At 36.4% G+C, this 14,300-nt stretch overlaps 2 long non-coding RNA genes across 5 annotated transcripts; both read left to right on the top strand.

The window, feature by feature from the left end:
- Positions 1 to 1,512: 1,512 nt before the first annotated feature.
- LOC137236705 (uncharacterized) lies at positions 1,513 to 11,819 on the top strand. Of its 2 annotated transcripts, none has more exons than XR_010948590.1 (5): positions 1,513 to 1,848; positions 2,244 to 2,417; positions 2,494 to 2,719; positions 9,861 to 10,041; positions 10,112 to 11,819. It is a non-coding gene; the product is annotated as an uncharacterized lncRNA (long non-coding RNA). The 2 variants fall into 2 exon arrangements; XR_010948589.1 differs by having other exon boundaries at positions 2,490 to 2,719.
- A 425-nt stretch (positions 11,820 to 12,244) lies between these two features.
- Positions 12,245 to 13,198, top strand: LOC137237321 (uncharacterized). Of its 3 annotated transcripts, none has more exons than XR_010948903.1 (3): positions 12,245 to 12,508; positions 12,639 to 12,770; positions 12,833 to 13,198. It is a non-coding gene; the product is annotated as an uncharacterized lncRNA (long non-coding RNA). The 3 variants fall into 3 exon arrangements; XR_010948902.1 differs by having other exon boundaries at positions 12,614 to 12,770; XR_010948901.1 differs by having other exon boundaries at positions 12,245 to 12,556; positions 12,614 to 12,770.
- Positions 13,199 to 14,300: the final 1,102 nt, after the last annotated feature.

Genomic DNA, 14,300 nt, shown 5'->3' with positions numbered 1-14,300 from the left:
TGATTGTAAAATACTTGAAGCTTATGTTAAGAACCAGTTAACGAAATACCTTGAAGATAATAATATACTAGCCCACCAGCAGTCAGGCTTTAGAAAGAAACATTCATGTGAGACAGCTCTTAATTTGGTGATACATGACTGGAAAGAAGAGTTAAATAAAAAAAAAGTGGTTGTTTCAGTCTTCCTAGACCTCAAACGAGCTTTTGAAACAGTGGATAGGGAGATCTTAATCAAAAAAATGGAACGTATTGGTATAACTGGTATAGAACTTGACTGGTTTCGCAGCTATTTGAAGCAGAGGAGACAGAAAACGGTTATAAATACCGTGATGTCTGATGAATTGGAAGTACCCATAGGGTTACCACAAGGCTCAGTTTTGGCACCGATACTGTTCTTAATTTATATTAATGATATAGTTAACGCTATTGAAGGTTGTGAAATTAAACTATTCGCTGATGATGCATTAATAATGATTAGTGAGAATAATATTAATTCTGCACTTTCTAAAATACAACATGAACTGAATAACCTGTATAAATGGTTGTGCGGAAATAGACTGAAACTTAATATAAATAAAACGAAATTTATGATAATAACAAGGAGGAACGTTAATGGGGATATAATTGGTTTAAAAATAAATGATGAAAGCATACAAAAAGTTGACAGTATAAAATATTTGGGAATTATAATTGATAACAAACTCAAGTTTGAAGAACATATAAACTACACAGTCCAGAAAGTTGCGAAAAAAATTGGGGTTATGCAGAGAACATCCAAATATATTCAAAAAAAGTACAAAATAATTATATATAAGTCCATTATAGAACCGCACTTTGTAAACTGCCCATCTATTCTATTCATTGTGTCAGACAAAGAAATAGATAAACTTCAAAAGATGCAAAACAGATGTATGAGATTTATTCTTAAAAAACCTAGAGATACTCGTACGGCTGATATGCTGAGAAGTTTGAACTGGTTAAGTGTAAAGCAAAAGATTTTTTTTCACGCTATGAAGTTTATATTTAATATTAAAAGTGAAAATGTACCTGAATATCTAAGTAAAAACGTAGTATTAGTTAAGCAAACACATAACATTAATACAAGGAATAAACACAATTTCAAACTGCCTTTATTCAGAACTGAAATAGATCAGCAAAATATTTTTTATAAAGGTCTAAAAAGTTTCAATGAACTGCCTATAGATATAAAAAGTTGTAATGAAATCGGGGCTTTTAAAGCAAAACTTTATGAATATTGTAAAACCTTAGCAATAAGATAGTAAATTGTAATATAATTTAATTTATGAATTAGGCTTTTTTGCCGTAATAAATAAATGAAATGAAATGAAATGAAATGAAAGCACAAGATATTTTTCGTTGTAAACAATGCTATTTTTTCTCCGTTTCAATGTTTTCCGGAATAATTAATGAACTGTCATTTCGATGACAGCATGAAACGTCGATGTGTCAGTGGAGAGCGAAAAAAGCTATGAATGTCCCTACAAGACGGAGGTAACCAGTTCACCCACACATTCAAAGCTTTTTTCGCTCTCCACTAACACATCGACGTTTCATGCTGTCATCGAAATGACAGTTCATTAATCATTCCGGAAAAATTGAAACGCAAAAAAAATATAAATTGTTTACAACGAAAAATATCTTGTGCTTTTAGTTGTGATATGTGACGGAAATTAAAAATTTTGTTGCAGAGAACACCTTTTTGCGTTGGCGACCTTCGCCCAAAATAACATTAAGTTAATTTGAGTTGTGACATGTGACGGAAATTAAGAATATTGCTGCAGAGACCATCTTTTTGCGTTGGCGGCCTTCGCCCAAAATAATATTAAGGGTAAAGTTTTACAAGACGGTACACCACCTAATTTAAAAATATCAAATAATAATAAAAACGGAGTTCGAGGCGCGCCTTTTCATTCCACGTTTGATAATTTTTGATAAAAATTGGGTGGTGCACCGTCTTTTAAATCGTTACCATATTAAGTTGTATAGAATCGACGGGATGGCCTACAAGGTTTTATGTCAACTAAATCGCTCCCGATATGGTCGGGCTAGTACCTTAATGGTTCCCGGAACGTACCCGATCTGCATCCGGCAAAGGACCACCAAAGTCGATAACGGGGAGTGTCCTTATCGCTACAACAACAACAACATTATTTACTTTCTGATTTTCATTCATACGTATGTGCATTTTTAAATAATAAAAAAAATGTTATATTATTCTAATAGATAGCATCTCCGCCGGGTTGCGATTCAGCTCAGAATATGCCAAAATCAAAGGAAATCTACAAAAACAAGGTACTTTACAAGCAACATGCTTTGGAATACGGTACCGAACTGGTTGGATGTATTTCCCTAAAAAAGGGTGGAACTACGCATCTTGGATTGCCAGTATTTGCTTCGGTAATTTATATTGATTTGTAGTGATTAAAAATTGCAATAGTAGATAATGTAATGTGAATTAAAATTGAATAGGTAGCCGGAGCAAAAAAGGCAACTGATCGGCCTTCAACTGTTATTTATGTGGTGCCACCGGGAGCTGCTGCTGCTATCCTAGAAGCATTAGAAGCAGAAATGTCTTTAATTTTTTGCATCACCAAAGTTGTGCCATAACATGATAGGGTTCGCGTTAAGCACGCTCTCTTAAGGCAAAAAAATCGCGTCTAGTCAGGCCCGATTGTCCAGGAATCATCGCACCAGAAAGGGTAAGTAAATTGGCTACCATATTAAATATATAAGCAACATGTATGAATTTTTTAGTGATATGCCCCTATTACCGTTTACAACTCAACTTAGTTGGGTTGTAATTAAAACAACTCAACTTTAAGACAACTCAACTCCTGTTTGGTATTACGAATTACAACTTATTTCAGTTGAAATTGAATTGAGTTGCCAACTTGAGAAAGTGATGATTTGACAGATAAATAAACAGCTGATCAATTTGTGGCAGATATTTAAGCATTTTCAAATGTGATTTTTTTATTAATATTATATGAAATCTATTTTATAATGACAAAAATGTTGGTGATTGACATTTCGCGAATACGGAAAACATTCGCGTGATCATTCCAATCCCTTGGAACTACCAAGCACCAGGTAAGAAAATGTTTAAGTGACAAACAAATAATGAGTTTCATATGAAGTTATTTTGCAGATTTGAAAGGAAGCATTTTACTCAGTACCAAACAAAATTAAGGACCATTTCCGCATACGCGTTCGTATTTTAAAATTATGCGCCATACTCCGATTCCTTGCTGACGACAGCTATCAAATATGATGTGGAAATGATTTTGGTGTTGGACTGGTTTTAGATATTATTGAGGAGAATATTTGTGTGAAGTAGATTAAAACCCAAACAGAAAAAACTGTATTTTACTCAAATAGGATTCCCAGGAGTAGTGATAAGTATCAATGGGACTCGCATATTTATTTCACCTATTTTGGCTGCATCCGAACTGCGGCCAGCCTCGTCCAACTAAAGTCAAAAAGTTATTCAATGTAATTCGTTTAAACGTTGTTTTTTCTAGAAATGTGTACAAAATTGTTGATTATTGTTTGATTAAAAAAGGTTTAACTACCGGCTTTAAATTTTTTGCTTTTTTTTGGTAACGTTTTATAAGCCCGTGCACCATCTAACTCTTATCAAAGGTGGTATCAAAAGACGGGTTTCCATCTCCGTTTTTAGGATTCGAGAGCGGAAATTAAAAATTTTATTTCTTTTGAAAGATATTTACAAAGACCCACAAAATGGCCCGAGAGGGTACGAAATATGAGGCCCGTTCCACAGTTTTTTTTGCACAGAACATCTTTTTGCGTTGGCGGCCTTTGGCCGCGATTCGTAAAAATAACTCTGGTTGGGTCCAACACCTTTCTGCATAGCTGTGTACAAAAAATCTGGCAAAATACAACAACCACATGAAATTAGATTTTATTAGAAAAACAATTTTTAATTTTTGTGGTAATTCTTTACGACAGCATGACACTGCTAATACGTGTCCAAAAATATCGAGAGAGGTATTAAACGATGCCTCTTGGCATCAGTATTAATAATCCGAAGGCGGAAAATAAAAATTTTAACTCCTTCAAAAGATATTAAACAAAACCCGAAAAAAGACAACAACATTACAACAACCACATGAAAATCGCCAACTTCAACTACAAATATCTCCGGACAAGAGATAAAATGTTTCTTTTCCGCCTTCGGATTATTGTTCTCGAGATTAATACGCGTCTCGATATTTTTGGACGCGTATTAGCAGTGCCATGCTGTCGCAAAGAATTACAATTTTTGTTTTCGGATTCTTAAATCGGAGGTGGAAACGTGTCTTTTGATATCAACTTTGAACATCTTTGTTAAAAATTAGGTGGTGAACCGTCTTCTAAAACGTAACATTTTTTCAAAACAACTGCAAAATTGCATGAGACAACTGCTAGTAAGCAGTTGTAAGATTTTGACGTCTTTGACAACTACACCAACACAAGGTTGTAAACGGCAATGCCACAAAAAGTTGTAAGACTAGACAACTCAACCGAATTTTTTTTTGACAGGTTGAGTTGTAATCTGTAATACCAAATTACGAAATTTCAACTCAACCAGAGTTGAGTTGTAAACGGTAATAGGGGCAATAATTTGTCATGCTTTTGTTGATAATCAACTGAAGAATGCAAATACGACAGAGTTCGAAGTTCATGTGAAAACCAATTAATTTTTTTAATTAGCATTTGGAGAGAAAATTACATATGTATGTATGCATAGAACTGCATAGAAGGGGAGGAAAAATGAATTATTATCAGTAGATTTGCAAGATTTTTGTCATTTTCCCTGCATCGCAGTTGTCATTACATTGCGTTAAGAGAGGACATCAACACCTTACTACCCACAGCCAGTTAAAATTATTGTAAATTTTGCTCTTTTCATCACTGTTTCAAAACGTGGAAAGTTATATATCGAGCATTCCATGGAGAATGGTGCATTTTAGCAGACTTTCGCATTGCCGGCATTATTAATATTCAATCCCTAGAAGGTTTAATGTAGTCATATCAATAGTTCCCGAGATGGTGGGGCTAGTACCACAATGGTGCTTGTTATCGGAACGTAGATAGATAGATCATTTATTGAGGATTGCACAGTGACTTGCACATCTCCTTCACAGCACCTCATCCTAGCCGACTTCCTTGATGAACCCCAGCAGTGTTCTTTGCTTGAGGGATTAAATGTGGGAATGCTCTGGCCATGGTGAGCCCATAAACTTAGCCCTACGTCTTGAAATTGCGCCGCAATCTAGAAGGATATGGTCCACCGTCTGCTGATCCATCACAAAATCGGTATGTGTTGTTCGATAATATACCCAGCTTTTGCATGTGACTGTTCAGTCTACAGTGTCTTGTAAGAATAGCCGTTGGGGTTCTTAGGTTATCTTTTTGAGAGGCCTATTAATGCCCTATATCGAGTTGTGGTGTAACCCCCTAACAGTAACTTAGATTGACTCAGGCCTGGCATATTGCGCCAGTGTTCTCTCTTTTCCCTCCCTTCTGCTAATAAATGCCCCTGTGGGCCAACTGGCAGGAACGGCTCGGGATCGATGGGTCATGCAGTTGCTGCCTCTCTTTCCGTGTTGTCCGCCTGTTGTTGTTGTAGTAGCAGTGCTTCGCCCCATCCAATAGGTGCGACCGATCACAAATTGTCATCAATGTCCTCTAACGGGAGTCCAAAGAAACTTTCTGTTTCAACAGGGGTGGGCCATAATGAGAGGAGTGTTAGAGGCGTTGGTTGCACAATACAGTTAAAGAGGTGGTTGGTGACATGTGGGGACACATTACAAGCAGGACAATGTTTTGTATGTCGGGGTTGATTCTGGATAGGTAAGAGTTTAACCTGTTACGTTATCCAGCTCGAAGTTGGGCTAGAGTGACTACTCTCGTTTCCCTAGGGAGAGTGCGTTCCTCCTCTGCTAGTTTTGTTCTTTGAGTACAGGAATCACCGGCATAGAGGTCCGACGCCTGTTTGTGGAGTTCACTGAAGACATGCTTGTGTTTTTTAGCTTCATACGGCTGTGTTCTCAGGTGCCGTATTTCCTCATAATGTAATGAGGCCGTGAACAACAAGAGCCACAAAAGATTTATAAAAGTTACGAGGACGCTGGATTTTGGAATCTAGCCCAGAGCAACCTGTCCGATGCAACCATCCCTTGCACGTGAAACACTGACAAGAGTATTTATTTTTTTAATTTAATTTATTTATTTTAATAATCGGGGATTGCCCATATTGCCTTTTTAAATGTATGAAAACATTTATTTGAAGCAATTTTTTAATTTTATAATTTATTTTAATAAAAAAAAAAGGCTTTGAAGAGATTTACAAGGTATAATCGAAACAACTGTCGCCTTGTCCGTCCTGATGTCACGTTGTTTAAATTTTTCCCAAATTATTAAAATTAATTTATTTATTATTACGGCTGTTTAGGCCCAAAACTTAAACTACTAAGTACAATTCATTGTTATAATCACTTATTTCTATTGAATATGCTGTTGGAATGCCATGTGATTCCGATCAGCATATTTACTAGCGTGACAGAGGGACGAGTCTGGGAGCCACTCATTAAAGGAAGGTTGGAAAGGACGCGTTTCCAATCCTCCAGTGCTCCCAGCTTAAGGCAACAAAATTTGGAACTTATATTTTTCAATTATATGTGTATTTTAAGCTTTCGGAATGTATTAGTCTCCGATCAATGCAGCTAAACATGTCTTTGGATGTTGGAAATTGAAAATAAGTGTATCCAATCACCCCTCAACTTTGTTTAGTAAAGACGCTGTCGGAATGCATGAAGATTCCGATTAGCACAGCTCAACATATAATGGGAGGTTGAAAAGGACGTGTTTCCAATCCCCCTTGCTCCAACTTTTATTTGGCCTTATTTTCGTTATTTTTGTTACACATTATATAATTTTATTGTTATATTTATGCTGTCGGAATGCGAATGATTCCGATCAGCAACAGTAAATACCAGCTGGAAATACCGAATTCCAGCGAAATTAGTTGTTGGAACTGTCTGGAATTACAGGTGGCGACCGATTTTCTTTTCCTTAGGGCCGGATGCATTGTATTTTGCTGCTACCATTATTACCATTCCCTTTTCGCGCTCCAGTATCGGTATATCATGTAAAAAAATAAAAGAAAAAAAACTATCTTATTGGAAGGGTTTTACAATGCTCCAACAAACTTTTTTTAAAAGTATTGAAGTTATTACTACTTTTTATGTGATTAGGAAGTTCATTGAAATATTGCAGGCCCTTATATATATGACCGTCCTAAAAAGATTCTTTTCCGGCAAACGCAGCAAACCCATTTCTCAGTACTGGGGTCAGGAGAAGGACCCGGATTGGGGTCGATACCTTCCCGGAAGAGGAGAGTATGGCGCAGACCCGCTGCAAGGATCTGCTGGGGGGTTGACAATTTGTGGGAGAGACGCAACAAATTAAACATGGAGTCCGCCTGCTCATTGCCCTCCACTCCCCTGTGGCCTAGGACCCAGGCCAACAGTACTACGTTGTGTGCTCCTAATTGATTCAGCTTTTCTACGCACTGAAGGACAAGTGCTGACTTTATTTCGAACGCCGCAAGTGCCTTTAGTGGAACCTGACTGCCTGACTGAGTATGACAATTGTTTCTTTGGGGTATCAGCGCTGAAGGTTCAGCTTAGCGCACTAACTTATGGCGAATACTTCCGCTCGAAAATGCTCGGATGTGCTTTTAGAGTTACTGATATTTTGGTTCTGGGTCCGAAAACTCTGGCTCCAATCCCCTCTGGCGTCTTCGAGCCATCTATGTACCTTCCGATCTTGAGCCTAGTAATACATTGCACCCGCCTATACCTATACAGCCGTACCAAGAGACGGAGCAGCCCATTACATATTGGCACAACCGGAGCACTGCTGGACATCCATCCTATATGAAAGCTATGCATTCAAAAGTGTTTGTACCAGTGGCTGGTGCACACCGAACTGGACCAATGTATGCTATATTGAGGCCTGCACAAATACCAAGCTATGTTTATGTAAATAATGTTACTGCTAATGTCAATTTGCACGATTGAGCACATACAGTACCTACGTTTATACAAGGTGGAACACCACACTACCTACATGGCGATGTAGCCACCGATCAGGTTGTTGTAAGAGATTAATTAAAATATGTTATTCATAAACACTGATTCTTATATTTTTATTATCATTAAACTGTAGACTAGACTCATGACGGGTATTCTTACTGGACACTGCCTTCTGGCGTCACATGCCTTTAAATTAGGCTTGGTCAGTGATAGCAGATGTAGGAAGTGCGAGTTGGAGGAGGAAACGATCGATTTCATTCTGTGCTCGTGCCCTGCGCTTGCCGGGCTAAGACTCCAGCTGACAGATATCAGATCTAGAAGCAGCAAGTGGCTTAAGTTCTAGGAAGCCGCTAACCCGCTGGAGCCATGAGAAGCGTGGGTGCACTTTGGGTGTCCCAAGACAAGTTCCGTACCTGCTCCGAATAATTTGATAGATAGATAGATTAGATATGGATCTGTTCTAGGTCCAACTCTTTGGAATGCGGTGTATGGCGGGGTGCTACAAAACCACCTTCCCGGAGGCACGGAAATTGTCGGCTATGCAGATGATATTGTCGTAGTAGCAGTGGCCAAGAAACTTGATCTGCTCCAAGCATTATGTAATGACGCCATGGGAAGAATAGAGGAATGGTTGACGAACACGGGGCTGGAGATGGCTAGCAATAAGACAGAAGTGGTTCTGATGAGCTCAAAGCGGACTGTGGAGATTTTCAAATAAATTCAAAGCCCTCCTTGAAATATCTAGGAGTAATCATTGACTCAAAACTAACTTTAGGGAGCACTTCAGGGCGGTGGGGGACAACGTTTCTAGAGTTAGTGGAACCCTAACGCGAATAATGCCCAACATCGGCGGCCCAAGCGAAGCTACCCGTCAGCGATTATCCAACGTAACCAGCTCTATAATATTATATGCAGCACCAGTATGGCACAGATCTTAAATGCAGCACCAGTATGGCACAGATCTAAAATGGTCCACCAAAAAGATATACTAGCAGCCTACCGCATTACTGCTATACGAATAGCATGTGCTGTTCCGACGACGCGATCCATGTTTTATCCAAGAAAATCCCAGTAGATCTACTCTCAGGTGAAATGGCCGATCTGTATGGCATTGGATTCAGCCGACCATCTGAAGATGCTAAGAAAAGCGCAAGGTCACGAACAATAGTTAGGTGGCAAGAACGGCGGGAAGATTCGAGAAAAGAGCGTTGAACCTTCATGCTAGTCCGGAATATAGCGGAATGGTACGAGCGAAAACACGGCAAACTAAATTACCATCTCACACAGATATTGAGCGCGCACGGTGGCTTGAAGGAATATCTACATAAGCGTGGGATAGAGGAGGATCCTTTCTGTCCAAGCAGTCCGTCCGAATTGGAAGGCGCAGAACATGTAATATTTCACTGCCCTCGTTTTCACGGCGAAAGACTGTCTGTAAACAGAGTTTTTGGATAGGAACTTTCCATTAGGAATTTAGTTCAACGAATTTGCGGACAAATAGATTGTTGGATTGCTGTGAGCAAGATGGCCTTTATAGTAATGACGAAATTGATGATGCATGCCGAAAGGGAGCGTAGAGAAATGCGCATACGAAGTAGTGGCGACTAAATCGCCTTGAAATTTCTCTTGTGCCTTTGGAAAAGAGCTATGTGTGGAGCCCTATCTATGGAACACTTTTCGGCTTATATTAAAAACTTTTAATCTATTCTTACTGATATGAGTTTCTTTTTCATTCTAGGTAATTTGATTTTGACGATGTGAGGATAGAAATATCCCAAATATTCCAGCTGTGGCTGTAAGAACATACATTTGCTCAAATTAGAAGAAAACTGCACGGTTGAGCACATCCGGTATCTACGTTTATACAAGGAGGAACACCACACTACTTTCACGGGGATGTAGCCACCGATCACGTTGTTGTAAGAGCTTATTTTAAATATGTTATTCATAAACACTGATTCTAATATTTTGTTTTGGTTTTTACTTTAGAGTCAACCTGTTATATAAGCGATGTCAGCTATGCCTGTAACTTAAGCGCCTTCAGATGTAATAGTTACCGCGGACGCGGTCACAGGAGTAGTTCACTACGTGGGGATTACACTAATCAAGGACTTTCAATATCGGAAGGATTCCAGCACTATAACACACCAACAATATGTGCAATCACCCGAATAAATTGTACAACAAACGTTAACACCACATCATCAGCCAGCAACAACAACAACAAACGCAACAAGTTGAAACTTCTAAACAATTAATGACTAGTGAACCACCAACATATCCGCAATATGCGCAAACATCAACACCAACATGTGTCGCCTACTTTGCAACACGGTGAAGATGGCCAAGGCCATTCGGATTCTAATACTGATAAAGGCGAACCATTGGCAAATTTAAAAACTCAAACAGACCACGAAAAATGTTGATGATGGTATTAATTCTAGTACGGATAGTAAAGAATTTAAACCTAGGAAAAAAGCTAAACTTGATAAAAACTTAACCGAAGATGACAATGTTTCTAATTCTAATACTAAGGAAGATGAACCTTTTATAAATATGAAGCTTAAAACAGAGTTATCAAAAAATGACGATGATGATAATGATGTTGATGCAAAGTCCAATGTTGAAAATGATGAAAATTATGAAACAGAATCTGAAAATAGTATGAGTGTGGATTATAACCTGAAGCAAAACTGTCATTTTTTTTTTTTTTTAAACTGTCATATCCTGTACGACCAGAATTAGATGTTAAGAAAAGAGCCTACATAAAGAGGCTCAGTATATTTATGGAAAATTTATCATGAGACAATGCCCAATGTATGTATTTCAATTAAATTCAGCACATTGTTGGAAAAAGCATCTAAACTTTATGCATCGTGTAGATAAACCAGAACATTTACAATTTAAATATAACGAACGTGGTGCAAAATGTAAATTTTGTGTTATTCAAGCAGCTACACCAAGCTTCAACAAATTATTGGACCATGAGATTTCTCATATGCCTAATAGTCATTATTTAAAATGTAAATTATGCGATTGGAAGACGAAAATACATTCAAGTATGAATTTTTATTTACGTGTACAACACGCTGAAACAATTGATGTAACAACGAAAAGTTTAGAATTGAATGTTTGTCCATATTGTAATCACAATGGTATTTACGCAAACACTTAATACATCTTTTCTATGTTTAGAATGTGGTGAATAATTTAGAACAAATACAAGTTTACGTGTACACCACAAGATTTGAACGGAAATATCTTGAGGGTATGGTTACACCTATGTGGCATCTACAAGATATTTATAATTACTAGTATGGAATGAATCCGGATATGGAAGAAAACGGAGGTGACGAAATGAATCACCATGCTTCTTTGGATTCTGGTGATACTCCTGACATGCTTCCTAATTTCCCTACGTCTGATGTTACTATACCTACCAAACTAATATGACTGCAAACTGATGAGCAACACTACCAGCGCAGGAAAAATAAGAACTTCAAAACAAGGTTTCGGAAAGGGCACGACTATGAATAGACGTTAATGTATTTATATAGTTTATAAATATAAAAATTCACATATGTAAAGTTCGCTAGAGTAATAAGGCAATAATTTAAATTCTAAAAAAACATTGTATATATGAATAATTTATAATTAAATATTATCTGAACATAAAGGACGCGTTTCATTCATAGAAAAAGCGATTTGACAGAAGGTAACCGATACGGGTAACCGATAGGCCAGTTACCCGTGTTGTTGTTGTTGCATATGTTTTGGTTAGCGATAACGAAAACATAACTGATGAAGTAACTTAAAAATGTAAATAACATCGAGCGAGAAGGAATATCGAAAACACAATAGGTAAGAGCGAGAAAGAGAGTCACACGTACACTATTTTGAGAGAGCGCATGCGTTACCTTTTTCACGACAGCAATGTAAAAGTCATTAAGACGATACCCAGCAAAAATCTAGTGACCAAAGATGGCGACCAACAACAAAATATCCCACATTGTTCCACAATTGTTAGTATGGCAGAATGAGATGGCCTAATTGAAATGCCCGATACATATATGCTTGCCTTTTCTTACATGCTATGTACCCCCAAATACGTCACAAAAATTTTCTGCGAATCAGCCATTCCGTTTACCATAGTTGCACGCAACATCAATTGATAATCTTCCAAAAATTGTATGCATAAATTGTACAGATAATTTGCAAGCAGCATATAATTTCAAACAAGTAAATTGTACAGATAATTTGCAGGCAGCATATAATTTCAAACAAGTAGCTCGTCGTTCAGATGAAGAATTTAAGAAATTGTCGGCTACGCAGAAAGTGGAGACAAAATTAATTTATGCTTCTGCTGAGACTTCTAATGCTTTGCAGGTAAGTTTGCTAAGGAATTTGGACTCAGATGATTATCAAGAATCAATGGTATTTTTGAATATTTTAAATTGTGTTTCATAACTTAAATTGGTGGTTTTCATTTAGAAATCATATATCTTTATGCTGAAAGGTGCATCATTAGACATTATTGGAGTAATGAGAAAACTTTTCTCTGACAACGTTCTTTTCAATTTTAACTGGGACGGAGTACAGGGCAAACGATCTTTATCTAAACTGAAACTCGTGAACAGCGTACTTTTTGGTAGTGTAATTTAAATAGTTTTAAAATGTTATTACTAACATTGTCCATTCCTATTAATTTAGACGTTTTCAAACTGCAAGGCAGGATCGACTTCGAAGACAGCATGAGACGGTGTTTAACGCTGAGCCACAATCGGCATAAACAAAGGCGGTATCTGACCCATAAATCCAGCTCTGAAACAGCATAAACCTACCTACAACAAACGAACAAGACACACTGAAATAATCTTGATTAAAAATTATATAAGAACCTAATAATTCTTTTTTTCCTACGTTCCTATTCTAAGCTTTTTATGCTCTTATTAAAATAATATTCAACAATCGCACAAAGTTTGCGAAGATTCTTAAAGCAATTTAAATGCAATGTATAACAAAAAAGTATTTTGACTATAAATATTTGTGATGAACTTAACTGAAATAATTCTAAGTTTTTTCTTACGTTACTAAGCTTTTTATGCTCTAATTAAAATAATATTCAACAATCGCACAAAGGTTGCAAAGATTTTGAAGGCAATTTAAATGCAATGTATAACAAAAAAGTATTTTCACTATAAATATTTGTGATGAACTTAACTGAAATAATTCTAAGTTTTTTCCTACGTTACTAAGCTTTTTATGCTCTAATTAAAATAATATTCAACAATCGCACAAAGTTTGCAAAGAATTTTAAAGCAATTTAATTGCAACGAATTTGTCAATAATTTTTAACCAAAAATTTATAAACTAGATGTATAAGAAAAAAGTATTTTGAATATAAATATTTGTGATGAACTTAACTGAAATAATTCTAAGTTTTTTCCTACGTTACTAAGCTTTTTATGCTCTAATTAAAATAAAATTCAACAATCGCACAAAGTTTGCGAAGATTTTTAAAGCAATTTAAATGCAATGTATAAGAAAAAAGTATTTTGACTATAAATATTTGTGATGAACTTAACTGAAATAATTCTAAGTTTTTTCCTACGTTACTAAGCTTTTTATGCTCTAATTAAAATAATACTCGAATTTCAGAACCTGCCTGAATATTCAACAATCGCACAAAGTTTGCAAAGATTTTTAAAGCAATCTAATTGCAACGAATTTGTCAATAATTTTTAACCAAAATTTATAAAATAGATGTATAACAAAAAAATATTTTGAATATAAATAATTGCTGATGAATTTAACTGACAGTACCAATACCATCAACTAAATAGTCCTTATAAATATTGTAATCACATAATTCAAAACAAAAAATTACTATGAGTACCTACGTTTATTATTGCAAAATCACGAAGAAAGAAAATTGCATGAAGTACATTCAATCTAAAATTATGCCACAGAATGCATATGTCGCATTTTAAACTAAAAAATATGAAAACTTAAAAAAATTTCAGATCGGTATTTAAGTGTAAATCGATCCATGAAAGCATCGTGAAATAACTTTTTTTTTGGTAGTTAACGTTATCGTTTAGCCTGGTTTTGTTACCAATTTTGTTATTTTCGTGGTATAAATCAACATTCAACACAAATCTTCTCTGATTATGAGTTG

The sequence above is a fragment of the Eurosta solidaginis genome, chromosome 1 (genome assembly GCF_040869045.1).
Source record: "Eurosta solidaginis isolate ZX-2024a chromosome 1, ASM4086904v1, whole genome shotgun sequence".
NCBI lineage: Eukaryota > Metazoa > Arthropoda > Insecta > Diptera > Tephritidae > Eurosta > Eurosta solidaginis.
Note: the sequence above shows the minus strand (reverse complement) of the source record. Positions and strands in the feature narration are given on the sequence as shown.